Source organism: Sander lucioperca, chromosome 16 (assembly GCF_008315115.2).
Source record: "Sander lucioperca isolate FBNREF2018 chromosome 16, SLUC_FBN_1.2, whole genome shotgun sequence".
NCBI classification, from domain to species: Eukaryota; Metazoa; Chordata; class Actinopteri; order Perciformes; family Percidae; genus Sander; species Sander lucioperca.
This window is the reverse complement of record NC_050188.1, coordinates 24859358-24874357: the sequence shown is the minus strand read 5'-3', so window position 1 is coordinate 24874357 and position 15000 is coordinate 24859358. Positions and strand designations below refer to the sequence as shown.

General features: G+C 41.8%; 1 long non-coding RNA gene across 1 annotated transcript in view; it reads left to right on the top strand.

Annotated features, from left to right (window-relative positions):
* Positions 1-2013: 2013 nt before the first annotated feature.
* The window catches only part of LOC116038080, a 14619-nt gene continuing 1632 nt past the window's right edge, over positions 2014-15000 (top strand). The window contains exons 1-2 of the long non-coding RNA XR_004102010.1: positions 2014-2111; positions 4681-4685. This is a non-coding gene — a long non-coding RNA (uncharacterized LOC116038080). The remainder of the gene's footprint in view (positions 2112-4680; positions 4686-15000) is intronic.

The following is a 15000-nucleotide window of genomic DNA, read 5'->3' as shown; positions in this document are numbered from 1 at the left end:
ATATTTTGAATTGCCATCTGTGTTTTCCGTCGCATAGTCTAAATAAAGGTATTCCCACCATAAATTGGTGCATAAAAGGACAATTCCGGCGCAAAATGAACCTAGGGGTTAATAACATGTGTACTGAGTCAATGTTTTCATGCTAATTGAATGTGACCAGTTTTAGCGCAAACCGCTAATTAGCTGCTAACGCTAGCTTTCGGGGCAGATGGTAAATCACTATTTTATACCACTAACAAGGCTCGAAATAGCATCACACTTCCACGGTAGCAAAATGAGGGTCCCTACAGTCAACGGAAGCATTGAGAACTTTGTAATTGTACAGACAGTTTATTATAAACATAGTTTATAAAGACAGTACTGTTCCCCAATACAGGCAGGCGCCATCTTGGGAAAACGCCCGCATGTAAACATTAACGCTACTGTCTTTATAAACTCTTTTTTAATTAACTGTCTGTACACTTACAAAGTTCTCAGTGCTTTGGTTTACATGTAGGTACCCTCATTATGCTACCGTGGAAGTGTGATGCTATTTTGAGCCTTTTTTTTACAAGATACAGTATACAGTATGCTGTGAGACAGAACACTATGATATGGGCCGAGCGGGGCACATTCAAAGCCCATATCCCTCAATGCAAGGCGGGCATTCATATCAGAGAATAGGACAATGGTAACCAGGTCTTTAACCACAGTATCGCTTCAATGTACATATATATAATCAGTGGTTTTGTCACCAGCAACATCATGTTGCCTCTGCAGAACTTGTTTTGTTGGAACATGTGTTTCTCCTCTTACTTTTAAATCCAAGTAATTTATTATTCCAACAAAGATGAATGTGAGGTTGGCGTTGAGTAGCAGTAGGACCGTCAGCAAGGGAGCCAATCTCCTGTCATTGGAATTCACTGGCAGCATATGATGAGGCCATATGGGCTATTAACAAACCCAACCTCTCTGCAGACGGAGGGAGGGACAGGGAGGAAGAGAGAGAGATAGGGAGAGAGAGAGAGCGAGAGAGAGACAGAGAGAGAGAGAGAGAGGGAGAGAGCGACAGAGATGGAGAGGGAGAGGGAGAGAGAAAGAGAGAGAGAAGGAGAGAGAGGGAGAGGGAGGCCATATGGACGAGGAAGGCGTAAACGTGAAGATAGACATTTGTAACGATGGACAGATTTGGCAGAGCTTCGCCAATAGTTAGCACGTTGTGTTAGCATTAATTACAGACACACAGAGATGAATATGGAGGATGGGTGGATGGATGGAGGGATGAAAGCTAGGAGAAGATGAGAGGAGACAGAGATAAAGGAGGGAAGAGAAGAAGGGATGAAGAGGGTCTTTTGGTGGTGCGATGCACCCTCAGGCCGCCTTGTTGGAGATCGTTAATTAGCTCCGTGAACAGCTGACATTACTCCACAGGAACGTTTTCATGTTCAGATACAAGATCAGAAACTGACTGATTATGAAGTTCAACTGAAATGATGGGAAGTATTCAGATCATGTACTGCAGTAAAAGTCCTGCATTGAAAATGTTAAAGGGATAGATCAGATGTTTTCACTTTCACATTTTAACCAGATTTTCACATATTTTTCACCAAAGATGTTTGTTTATTTTCTTTATTTGATCAGGGACAATGCACAAAAAACATTAGTCTAAAAAAGAAGAGATGTCATGTGCCAGGTTATAGCAAGAAATGCTAATTTCCACCCACAGTCCCTGGACAGGTTGATGTTATACTTACAAAAGCTCATAAAATATATACAGAATAATACATGAAAGCATTACTTCACTCACATCATAAAAACACTCTCCACTTCAGGAATCTATCACTCACTCACTCATAGTTTACATCATTCATATCACAATCATTCAGTGCGAAAAGTTTTGCTTTGATAATAACCACTGTTTGGTCAGGCGTGTAAATGTACTATAGTGTATGCATGAAATAATTTTGTTTGGAAGAGTGTTCCAAAGGCTCGCTGCTTTATAAGAGAATGATTGACTCTAGTAAGAAAGTTGAAGGTACTGTAGGGTAGAGGGTGACACAGGAATCAATTGTCGCTCCCATCCCATCTCGAGCCCACAAAAATACTCCCGTCATATCCCGATCACGTGACTGGTACCCCCCAAAAAAATCCTGTCCTGCAAAAAGACTCCCAAATCCTGTCCCGCTCCCGTTTTGTTCCCTATGTTGTCTAAATTTATCAGACTCTGTCGCGGACACGCGCTTCACACCATGAGCAGGCTAGCACGCCACCTAGCCAAAAAGAGATAAAGAAAAAGAGATGTTGTCCGTCGCTGTCTGGAGGATAACTAGCCAGTTGATATCGTGTGTGTGCGTTTGGTTTATCACGGTGAAATCACTGACATTGCCTCGAAATTGAGGCCACACTATACGTGCATTACCTGCAGGCCTAGGTAACATGCATTACCTACAGGCCTAGGTAGCATGCATTACCTGCAGGCCTAGGTAGCATGCATTACCTGCAGGCCTAGGTAGCATGCATTACCTGTAGGCCTAGGTAGCATGAATTACCTGTAGGCAACACCAGTGGTATTTTATTTTCTTATCCTTCAAAGTGATTTTGATTCATTGCATTCATGTTTGTGTGCTGCATAAAGGGATAACAAAGAGATAACAATATGATAAGACCGTGGTCAATCAACACATAAATTAAACAAATTATACAAATGAACAAAGGAGATGTGAGTTTACTACTCACAACTGCACAGGCAATTCAAACAAAAACTCTTTCTACATGGATCATCATGGCACATGTCTGGCAAACAAAGTAATCCAGTCAGCAGTGCACAGGTTAGCAAAGTGACAGTAAATCATGACAAGGCATAAAAACACAATCGAAATGATAAGAGTAACTCACGTTAAAGGTGCCCATAGGTAGGACTGAACATCGACAACTTCTCAGTCCCTACCTTCCTTTCTGCTAAAACCCAAACGGTCTCCTAAGCCCCTCCCCCCACAAGGGAGAATGAATGTGTGTGCATGAGCAGTGATTGACACACAGTTAGACACCCCCCCTTGCCCTGATTGGTGCATCTGAACAGGGAGCGGTAGATTTTTGCAAATTGCACTACAGGCTGTAGGTGGTGCGAGAGGAGCCAGATTTAGTTTTTAAATGATCTGCTTCATGTAGTTCTACTGGAACATAGGGTCAGTTTCAGCAAATACGACAGAAAGTTAGTTTTATAAGTCTTACCTACTGCACGTTTGAGTTATGAAGACACAGGATACATTGGAGTGCCAGCAGAGAGTGCAAAAGGATGAGCCAAAGGATTCACAAATAATTTATGGTCAACAGGTGAGGTGGGCATGGTCAGGTGGCAAAAGTATCCTCCTGTTTCTGACTGGAAGATTCAACACATTTATTCCCGAAGTGGAAATGCAATAGAAGGAGTCTTTTCAAAAGTAGCTGGCGATTAAATTTAAAAGTTGACAACTAACTGATTAATTTTTGCAGCTTTCATGTAGACGTACATTATAACGTCGCAATTAAGAACGCTTGATAGTATCACGCACACAGGTATGGACCCACAGAAGCACAAGTCTCAGGTGATTATTTGGAGTAATCGAAAACTCACAAGCAACGGTATCCAGAGCAAATAGGGATAAATGCTCAAACGCTGGCACAGAGGACCAAGGCGATCTCGCAATGAGGTAGGTGACAGGTGGGGTTAAATACACAAGGACGGGAGAGATAACAGGCGAAACACATTAGGGCGGGGTAAGGTAGTCACACACGGCGGGCAGACAAAGACCAGGAAGTAAACACACCTTAAACAAGACAATTAAGACCGTAGCTGGATCTCATGTCGCTTATTTGACAGCTCCTCGACTCCTAGGCTGAACAGGCATTTGTTCTGTCTCTCCCCGGTGAAGGTCGTCTCAGAGCTCTTATTCTGCCCCGAGAAGCGAGGAGGAATCATAGAGGAGGACATTTTGACGCTTTTCCCAAAGTTTTAGGCGCTTATTTCGACGTCCCATAGTTCTGATAAAAAAAAAAACAACTTTGATAACAATAACATAAGGAGAACATGAGAGTTAAATTACTCGTAAAAAAGCTCAAAATGCTTTGAAATTGGCGTGCTATTTCTACACCTTCCCATGCAAAACATCGTAGCGTGACTTGTGTCGGGATATTTTCTTCAAATGCTATAAAATTTAATTAAACACCCAAATTCTATGAACGTAGTGAACTGTTCATTTATTTGACTTGTCAGTCCCTCCAGAAAAATGCAATTATGCGATCTCATAATTCAACGCGTAATCAGCCAAAGTCCATATATTTATGAGGGGGCCGTATGTTTTCAAATACGCCGCACTTTCGCTGCATAAATTGCAGATTTCCGTGCAAAATATGCAAGGCTTGCATGATTTCATAATGCAAAAAACTCACATATATCTTAGCAGAAAGTTGAAAAATGTTGCGTTTACTTCACACAAGAGCAGCCATTTTCCCCTGTTGCCATGGGAACGTTATGAAGTGACGTAATTACGCGACGTGAACATCATCGAAAAGCTACAAACCCCGCGATGAAGCCATGATGAAACTGCATAAAAACTTCAAGTTCCCGCAATTGTTGCAAGTTCCCACAATTTTTGTACGTTCCCGCAATTTCATCGCATAAAATTGCATAAATATCCCGCATATTCCATCGCATTTTTTAAGAAAACGTGCCGCATAATCATTTTTTCCCGCAACAATCACAACAAAACTCTGCATTTTTCTGGAAGGACTGACTTGTGAAGAGCGTTACAAGGAAACATCCAGGTTATTTTATTTGAAAATTTGGTTGAAGGAAAACCCAAATATCTGATATAGAAGCTTTTTGAAACAGGATGGTTTTAATGCTGTTTAATTGTTTGGTTGCTGTCTGTTATTTCTGTGTTCCTTTAATTGTAAAGTGCACAAGGACTAATGGTGATTTTACACTTTAAAAACATTTACAGGTTAATAAAAAGACTTCCCCTCAGATGAGGAAATTCGGCAGGTCGTTAGTTCAGACAGCAGGTCTCACCCTGCTCCTCTTCCTCACCAACTGAGGTCTATTTCCTCTCCTCCTCGTCCTGCAGAGCGAGGGATGAATGAGAGGAGAGCCATCTGTGGGAGAGGTGCATGCTGGGAGCAAAAGCAGATTGTAGGGAGGGAGAAAAGGGAAAGGAGGCGGTGGAGAGAAAAGAGGAGAGAAGAGGGGAAGGGAGACGAGAAAGTTTAACCCTCCTGTGTTCTTGGGTCAAATTTGACCCATTTACAAAAACTTTCTATATCAGAACTGTGACAAAAGAAGGTTGAAGAAAGTGACGAATGTGGGAAAAAGCTACAAAAATGGAGGGAAAAAACATCAACAAAAAAATTGTTTTAAAATGCTGAAAAAAGTGACAAAAAGAACCATCAAAAACATCGTCAAAGGTGACCAAAACTTAAAAAATTGACAAAAAATATTGGAAAAGTGACAAAAAACATATATTAAAAAAAATGCCAAAAAAATAGACAAAACAATTGGAAAAAAGTGATGAAACATCGGAAAATCAATAAAAAAAATTGTTAAAAAATGGACTAAAACATATGAAAAAAAAGCCAAAAAAGTGAGAAAAAATTTGTAATAAAATCAACAAAAACATTGAGAAAAGAGTAGAAAAAGTCAAACAAAATGTTGAAATTTCGACCCAGACAAAAAAAACGTTGCACGGTCGACGGGAAGCCAACACAATGGTTAAAATGTTAGGAGGAGAGATGGAGGGAGTAAACATACAACAGATAACATCGTCTGAATCCAAAAACATTTGCCGGTCAACCAATGGATAAAGTTACTATTCAAATGATTTCCTTAATTCAATAATTTAATGGTGTAGCTTCCTTAATGAGCTACTGTCCATCCAGTATATTTATTAAGCACAATTAAATTCTAAATAGATTATAACAAAACTAAAGCATGTTCCTAAAAATGTGAAGCTGTGAAACATGCACTGACATGATGCCAAACTGAGCCACAAACACATCAACCATCGCAGACATGATCCAAGTATAACTTTCACACTCAAAAAATAACGTTTTCAAAGTGTCCTCATAGTGCAGTATGTCGGTCCCCACAAAGGCACAAAAACAAGAATAGTCATGCATACACACATACATACATACAAATACACATACACACACATCACACACACACACACACACACATGCATACAAACACACGCACACACACGCACACACACAGCGACAAACACACACACACACACACACACACACACACACACACAGGCTTTGTTCTCCAGGCCCTGCCAACATTCACCAGATGTACCGACGGGCAGAAGGTACACATTGTATCTCCCTTCAGTCGCAACACCATCTGCAAGACCATATGTCAATTCTCCTGCAACACACAAACACACACACACACACACACACACACACACACACACACACACACACACACAGACAGACAGACACACACACACAGACACACACACACACACACACACACACACTCTCTCTCTCTCTCTAGGAGGCCAGGTGTAAACAAGCTTGTCTCCCAGCAGATGTGTTTTCTGTCATTCTGAATATTGTTACACTAGGCCAGCTCTGTAAGTGTGTGTGTGTGTGTGTGTGTGTGTGAGTGAGTGTGTGTGTATATTTTCTGAGCTTTTTGACAGCCTGATGCCTCTGAACCCTTCCTTGGCTTTCTCAGGACTGTCACACACACTTTCTCACAATATGCACGTATGCTCATCCTCAAACACGCACACACACACACACACACACTGTGGATGTACAGACACACACACACACACACGCACACTAGACGAACTGTAACACTGAACAGATTTTGACAATAGAAGAAGGGAAGCAGGTTTTTTTTTCTTCTCTTCTGGAAATGAACTCACTTCTTCAAACAGTGGTTCACACACACACACACACACACACACACAGACACACACACACACACACACACACACACACACACACACACACACACACACACACACACACACACACACACACACACACTCTCTCTCTCTCTAGGAGGCCAGGTGTAAACAAGCTTGTCTCCCAGCAGATGTGTTTTCTGTCATTCTGGATATTGTTACACTAGGCCTGCTCTGTGTGTGTGTGTGTGTGTGTGTGTGTGTGTGTGTATGAGTATGTGTATGTGTGTGTGTGTGTGTGTGAGTGTGTGTGTGTGTGTTTTCTGAGCTTTTTGACAGCCTGATGCCTCCGAACCCTTCATTGGCTTTCTCAGGACTGTCACACACACTCTCTCACAGAAGTACTTTGGGGACATCCAGTAAATGGAAGTTTAAACCATTTTATTCTCCTTCTTTTGGGGCAGAAACCATTCCCAAATACATTTGGTCTTGTCTCTACGTTGAGGTACATCAGGTGCGTTGAGAATCAGCCGTCATTTTCACTCTCAGAACGCTAACAACATTATTTTCCCTTCCAGTCGGTCTCTGTCTTTATCTTCTGACGTTTCTGCTGTTGAGCCAGCAGCTGAAGGCAGACTGATGTGAAGGATCAGGTGGGATTCAAACCCATGAGGGGGGATTACATCTTACACCACGAGCTAATACAAAGCACAGCGTGATGCAGCGGTGCGGGGAGGAGCAGAGCATGCTGGGATATTGGGGATTCAGCTCTACGCCGTGCTGTCAATCAAAGAAGGCGGGATTTATTCTCAGAGGTGGCGGCTGATGCCTCGAGACAGGAACTCATACGGGCAGATTTATATTCACACACATACACACACACACGCGCATGCAGACGCACACACACATACACACACACACACACACACAGAGATAATGCGTTTCACTATCTTTGTGGGGACCTGTCATTGACATAATGCACTCCCTAGCCCCTTACCCTAACCTTAACCATCACAACTAAATGTCTAACCTTAACCCTTACCCTCAGCCTAATTCTAACCCTAATCCTAAAACCAAGTCTTAACCCTCAAACAGAACTTTAAAGTTGTGGGGTCCAGCATTTTGGCCCCACAAAGCTGTCCGGACCCCACAAGCATACTGTATTCCCGGTTTTTGGGCCCCATGAATATAGTTAAACAAGAATACACACACACACACACACACAGACACACACACATACACACACAGACACACACACACACACACACACACAAACACACACACGCACACACACAAACATACACATACAAACACACACACACACACACACACAGACACACAAACACATGCACAAGCGAACATCTTCACACACATTGAAGACTCACATAATCTCCGGAGAGTTAGCAGAGGACCGGGAACGCTTCGGATACGTTTTAAGACTGTTTGTTTTTTGACAGTTCTGGGACAGTTTTGTCATTTTGGCAAAGCACCAACACACACATAAATGTTTCTTTCTATATTTGTAGGGACGCCATAAGCAACTACATTAGTTCCCCAGCTCCCCTAACCCTAAACATATTATTCATATTTTCATATCAAATGTTTCAGACAGCAAATGACCCAAATTTTCCAAGCGGAGCGTTCCATACAGTCGCTGAAGGGTTATTTTTGCATCGGTATGTGACGCTGAGAGACACTGACCAAGAGTCAGCATTTTCAACACGTTCTCACACCCATAGTAAATGTGCTTGGTCTGGACTATTGCCGTCCCTTTAGCGCTATAAGTAAGCGCGCTTGGTCGGGACCATTGCCGTCCCTTTAGCGCTATAAGTAAACGCGCTTGGTCGGGACTATTGCCGTCCCTTTTGACGCAGTTATGTTAAGGAAAAGGTCATGGTTGGACTCACGGTTCCGTGACACGCGGGAACTACGGGACGGTTGGGTTTAGGAAAGGGTTGTGGGCGGGCGTACGGTTCTGTGACATGCGGGAGGAAAGGAAAAAACGACTTTAGCAAGCGTGACAAGCGGGACGCCAGTCTCCTGGGTGAAAGTCCTGTGTTTGACCCAACCAACCTCCTTACATACTACTCTCTAAATCCTCTCTAACTGCTGTTCTCCCCGGTGCGTTACACAAACAAGCTGAAAGAGAGCCTTTTTCGTCGCATCAGACGCTGACAGCCACTGTCCAAACATCCTTATTTTACAAGTTCGGAATGAGAACGGGATGGACTATTCAGCAGAAGTCTTGCACTACTTTTTGTCTTTTCAGAATCGATCTCTTACTTAATTAGCTGCGGCAGATACATGATGGGAAACAGAGACATCGTGTACAATAGACCCGGTACCTGGGCGACAGCTCATGCTGTTACCATGGAGATGCCCCCAAAGTCTGAGTCATTGTGACCCGTTTGACATTTTTTGTTGAAACGACAGGAACAGTTTAACACTGAGGGAAATAAGATATTATTTTAAGCTCCCTGAGGATGATCGGATGTAATTTAATGAGTTTTTTTTATTATTTTCAACAAACGAGACCCAATCTGTTCTTGTTCTGCATTAGAGGATAAGAAATATCTGATGCTGCAGAACACAGTACCTTAATTACTGGATACGAGACACTCCTGACTTCACAAACTTAATGTTGAAATATTGAAGTGTTAAGACTCCTAGAACAGATAAATTATCAGGATGTTGTTCTGTCCAACCAGCCAACCCATTCTCATTCCGAACTCGTGAAATAAGGACGTTTGGACAGTGTCTGTCAGCGTGTTTGTGTAGCGCACCGGGGAGAGCAGCAGTTAGAGAGGATTTAGAGAGTAGTATGTAAGGAGGTTGGTTGGGGGGGTGGATGGGTCAAACAGAGGACTTTCACGTCCCGCTTGCTATAGTGCGTCAAAAGGGACAGCAATAGTCCCGACCAAGTGTGTTTACTTACTTGCTCCTATACGGCCTAAATCGCTGGTATCAGTATCGGGAAGTACTGGAGTTTATGCACCGATCTGATACCATGTAATAAAGCCCTAAAGAAAATCTACATTAAAGTAGTTTATTCATGTTCTTTTTCTGTTATAACTGACTGTCAAACTGGATAATAAAAGAAAGTTCTGGACATTCATTGAGTTTAACCTGAGCCAGACTGACAACAAAGATAGAAATAATATCACATCCATACAGAGATAGTAGTATACAGCTGTTATACATCATATCATCCATACAGGGATAGTAGTATACAGCTGTTATACATCATATCATCCATACAGAGATAGTAGTATACAGCTGTTATACATCATATCATCATACAGAGATAGTAGTATACAGCTGTTATACATCATATCATCATACAGCGATAGTAGTATACAGCTGTTAAAACATAATAAAATATATGACACACTGGTATCGGATCGGTACTCGGTATCGGCTGATACGCAGGTTCAGGTATCAGAATCGGTATCGGGAAGCAAAAAAAGGTATCGGGCCATCTGTAGTCGAAATATGCACACACGTGGTGCGCTCCATAGGGTTTCTCACGTAGTGGCCCCATGCTCTGACGTGCACTAACATGTGCAAGTGGCACGGTAACTGGCCAATGAAACATGATCATTATAGCTTTTCAAGCTCTAAATCAAACAGGATGCAGCACTCCACGAAATAAAATATTGCATACTTATGTCAGTTTAACATAACTTTTTTTAGTCATGCAACAAAAATAATTAGTGTTTTCTTAACATATTATTCTACGTTATATTAACATAGAATGATCAGGTTACTTAATGTGTATTTTTATGTTTATTAAACACAAAACGTTATGTGTCATAACTTGTTAATTTTATGTACAAACAACAATTAAACAGTTAAAACAACATAACCACATCTATAGCGGAGATAGCACGAGTGTTTGGGTGTGGCCGCCCAAGGGCCCCATGCGAAATAGGGGCCCCTCTAAAGCCGCTGATCTTGCATCAAGACCGCAAGGACCGCTAGTGAAGTGACACACCACAGCTTAATGGCTGAAGGAAGCCTATTACTGCTCAAAGTCTAAGGCTGCAATACTCCAGCTCTTATCAAACGTAACAGTCACTTAACTCATGGTTACAAATGTAAATCAGCACAACAATGACAATTACCAGGCAACAAAAATTCTAAGCAGACACGTTTAATAAACGGAATTCATAAAGTTACATTTGTATTTCGAACAAACTGCAAACTTTTCAACAAAACTCTATTTACCGCCTTGCATCATGGGAATTGACCAGCCAATGAACCAATTGTATCTGACTGCAGTACGATCAAATCAAACATAACACAAATTGTATGTTTCCTTTCTATTCAAACATTTTAAATTAGATAAACAAAGAAATGGAAGTTGTTCTCAACCTTTAAATTTAACGTTACTTTGACTAGTTAAAACTTAATTATGTGTACTAAAACATAATACGTTGGTAAAAACACAAAACATTATGGCAGTTTTATGGTAAAACAGCACAAAATATTTGTGTTCAGCATAACTCTGGAACTTATGTTGTAATTATGTGTTCTTGTTGTGTTAAGTGAACAAAATATTTTCATTTTGTTGAACAAGAAAGTGACCGCTTGTCATATGAACATAAAAACATTGAGTACATATTTTGACAACCATTTTTTTAGGTTTACGTAACTATAAAAATATATGCTAAGTGCACATATGCTAAGTGCACAGTTTATGTGTTGTTAATTGGCCTTGAACTAATTATGTGATGTTGACGTTATACATTTAAGCAGAATGAACTCAAAAGTCAAAAATTGTTGACTTAACAAAAAGAAATTATGTCAACCTCACATGGGATGATTTTTTTGTGTCAAATGAACATAAAGTTTTTATGTTGTTTTGACAATCCTGAACATTTGTGTGGACGTAACATTAAAATTTTGTGTCATGGATGGATTGGGGTTTACAGTGTAGAGTCACATTGGAGAAAAAGATAATTCTCAAAGGGTTGGCGGCACTTTCTTTTTCCAAAAAACGGAACATTATGTGTATGTAAATGTAGTCATTGTGACAAAGCAAACAATATGTACCCTGACATTGTGATTTTGATTGTGTAAATATGTTTTGTAAACGGGGAAAACTTTGCCCTAATATGTACATACATTATCACAGTGGAGTCCCACTTTCTTCCTTCCTTCCGGGGGAAACAGAGCATTAGCTTTCAATGCCTTGAATGTAAAATGTAAATGCAATTTGTGGCATTAAAATTTCATGCAGTCTCATTTCCATGTTGGAGACTGATCCCTCCTTCTTCGTCTTCGCCGCGCTGCTCTCAGCTCTATCTTAATCTTGTTCAGCAGAGACTTCCCTAAAAAAAAAGCCTCTTTCATAACCATCCTGACAGTGTTTACCCCCATTAGTGGAGCGAGTTGACAAACTTCATGCCTGCACCGGGGAGTCTTCTTTTCACAGAAACCCTTCCCGAAAGCTTCTCTCCGCCTCCCCCACCCAAAACCAATTACCTCCTGCAGCTTTATATACCCCGGCTCATAATCCCAGAGCCCGGCAGATATGAGGATTCTCTTTTCAGCAACTCAGCGTTATTCAGAGAAAGAAGGAAAAAAAGAGCATCTGAGGTTTCGAGCGTGTCCGATGAGACTGGCGGAAGGAGGAAGAGGGCATAAAGCGATTCAATTAGAGAGCCGAGGACTCTTTCGGTGAGGGGGGGTCGCTGAGGCGGTTCCGAGTCGGACACAGCGGACAAATCTGCGACTTCACCGTTAATGGGTTTTCTATTTTAGAGCTGAATTATGCCGTCTGTCTGCTTGGCCTCGTTCTGCCACTTTCTGAAGGGGTATAAACTCCAAAATGCTTTGTGTGGCTCTGATGAGATTTTTTTTTTTTTTTTGGAGACAACACGGCTCACAAAATAGCCTTCCCTCCCCCAAAAAGAAGATTAGAACAGATTCATTATAAGACGGGGAAGCTGTTTTTGTTGTGACCCTGCAGAGGAAGATTCAAGGCCGATTTAAGTTCAAGGCGCTCAAAGAGAAACCTGACAGACCTGTCATCTCTCTGTTAATGAGTTTGCTTTTGAAAATGAAAAGTATCGACCCAGGCGCTCCATTTATGTCTGAATAAAGTAATAAGTGTCAGGAACAGGACGTGAAAAGTAAAGTCCAGAAGTATTCAGACTGCTTTTAGCCACACAAGCCATATAACTCCAAGGATGTAAATGTCAGGCTGCAACGTATTCGATATCGTACGGAAACTAAGCGCTCCTGCACACTGGCTGAGTGGCGTGTCCGTTTTTATTTTGGCTCCCATGTTAACAGGTTAGAGTTTGCACACTGCCTGCTTAACACGCACGTCTCAGGCGCGGCTCGAAAACACGTGCATGCTAGAAATAGGACCGCCTATTTTTCACGCAAGCGTGTTGGAAGCGTTTCCAGGCAAAATAGAATATGAAAAGATGTTTTTATGTCATTTTGACACAAATACATTTAATAAATGACATGCTGATGTTTGAGAGTCTCTAGGTTTTGATATAAATGCAGATATAAATGTAATTTAAAAAAATAATAATAATAAATAATTATTGATTTTCAAATATTGCACCTGTCAATACAGAACCAAATATTCTGGGGCCTATTTTGCCGTCAATACTGCCTACGTTGTCTTTGCTGTAATCAGATCAGTATATATTTATGTTTATGTTCATGGGAAACATCCATGTGTACAGACAAGGCTAGCAGCAGCAGCACCGCGTCAGACACGTTTTTGGTGTGCAAAGACATAGAAAACGCCACGCAGCTGCCACGCCACGCTCACGCCACGCAGGCAGTGTACAGGAGGCCTTTATGCACAACAATTTGTGTGATAGCCTACAAAGTTACTGCGACCACTGACCGGTCACTAGTCTGGCGAGGAAGTAAGTTGTAAAAATGAACTTTGGCGGGTAATATTTTAAAGTTACGAGCCAATTTGGCCGGCGATTAATGAAGCACATAACTCTGCAGCCTAACTCTGCATCTGTTTGAATCGGCCGGCTGCAGAAATGTTGCCAGATTAGTCTGTTTTCCGCCCAAAAATGTGGGCGTTTTTTTGTGTGTTTTTGGCTTGGAAACATAATCTTTACCTGGCAACGCTGCTCGTAGTACTAATCCTACATTTCCCATGAACACTTATGTTGCGACATGTTGTAACAACCATCGGCTTCATGTCTAGCATGCACGGTAACGATTGCGAACAACGCTGAAATTGAGAGGACAGACTGTGAAGTAAAGTTAGTTAGGAAAACAAAACCAAACGTGGCTAGTGGAAAATCTGATTGGCCCCTGGTTCAACCCCTTCTTGTAGCTCTCTGGTTTGAAAGAGCAAAGAATAGAAAGGTTTTCTTCATTTTCCATCCATCCATTGGGGTCAACCCTATGTTCCCACAGCCCTATGTTCCCACAGTCTAATGTTCCCACAGCCCTATGTCCCCACAGCCTAATGGTCCCACAGCCCTATGTTCCCACATTTCTACAGTAAGATTTTTCTTAAAATTAGGGTTAGGGTTACATTCCATATGTAGTCTATTACTGGATAGTAGGTTGGGTGTAATTGGCTACCAAATTGGGAGAAAGGGGGATAAAATGTGATACAGATTTATGAAAAAGGAAATGCGGGAATATAGGGCCTAATTTTCTGTGAAAAAAAATAATCTTAGAAATGTGGGAACATAGGGCTGTGGGAACATAGGCACGCTCCCCATCCATCAGTTGAGTTTCCTGCTGTGAGATAAACTCTTGCAATCTCGCCGGGCTGAAAAAGCATTTTGATCTCATTTGTTTCTGACCTGATACACAGACGGATGTGTGTAATCTAATGTCCTGTATGACTTGCAGCCTGTGAGCTGCACGCCGCCATGCCGCTCAGGTGTGTGTGTGTGTGTGTGTGTGTGTGTCAGTGTAGACTGTTCTGCTACATTAAATACATTCCCGCTCCGGTGTCACAGATATAAAAGTCCTGCACACGTCTCGCCGTCCTCGGTGGGCCGGGGCGACTCATTTACCAACACGGAGATTGATTTCTTTATCGGCGAGGCGGCAGACCTGAGCGCAAGCCTTAATGTCTCTGTAAAAGAAAAACCCAGCATGCCCTGACAGGTTGACT